Consider the following 783-nt stretch of genomic DNA (forward strand, 5'->3'; position numbering starts at 1 on the left):
AGCCCCAGGGCCCTCCAGCAGCAGGGTTAGGTACTTGATTGCTGCCACACCAGCCCAAATATTTCCCATTGTGCCTTTTGGGAGAGGCTTTTCTCTCTGCTGAACAGAGAGAGAACAAACCGGAGGGATGCTGGGTGCAGCCTTGGAGGTGATGCAGCTTCCCTGCCTTAATTCTTCCTGCTTAAATACAGTGGTAGTTACTCCTGCCTATTAGCCAGGGTGTGTGAGTTAGTACATAAATCTCTCTGCAGACTAGATAAGTTACGTATTGCTGCCTGCTTCACGAGGGAAGGGTCAGAAATAATAAAAATGGGCGGCAGGCTCCAAATTAAGGCTGGGCTGTATCAACGAATTACGAAGTGTTGCTGCAGCTTAGCAGGCTTGGAGTGATTACAGGATACAGGTTCGCTTTGGAGCACTCTACATCTGACCTAAGTTTCCAGGTCATACATCTAAGTTATGGTCATAATTGGAACTGCACTACTTTATTTATTGTCAGGCCTACAGCAAGTTATGAGCGACAGCATAAATCCTTTGCAGATAAGAAAAAGTAACTTCCTAATTCCTCAGTTAATCTCTATTTCCTCTCTCAATTATCCACAGAAACTTTGAGAGAGTTCTTGCCCAAAACAGTGATTACTCATGGTCTGAAAGCTCAGCCTGAGATGATCTCGGTGCTGGCTGTGGCCAACTAAAAAAGGATTTTATGCCTCTATTTTAATGCTCCCTTCTGTGGAGGAAATAGTGGCTTTTTAAAATGCTCTACGAGGGTCTCTGCCCACC

At 45.2% G+C, this 783-nt stretch overlaps 1 protein-coding gene across 1 annotated transcript in view; it reads left to right on the forward strand.

Moving 5' to 3' along the window:
* The window catches only part of NKAIN4 (Na+/K+ transporting ATPase interacting 4), a gene marked incomplete at its 5' end in the record, with an annotated part of 24568 nt that overhangs the window by 1579 nt on the left and 22206 nt on the right, over nucleotides 1-783 (forward strand). The window lies entirely within an intron of this gene.

This window comes from Buceros rhinoceros, unplaced genomic scaffold, assembly GCF_000710305.1.
Source record: "Buceros rhinoceros silvestris isolate BGI_N320 unplaced genomic scaffold, ASM71030v1 scaffold14421, whole genome shotgun sequence".
Taxonomy (NCBI): domain Eukaryota; kingdom Metazoa; phylum Chordata; class Aves; order Bucerotiformes; family Bucerotidae; genus Buceros; species Buceros rhinoceros.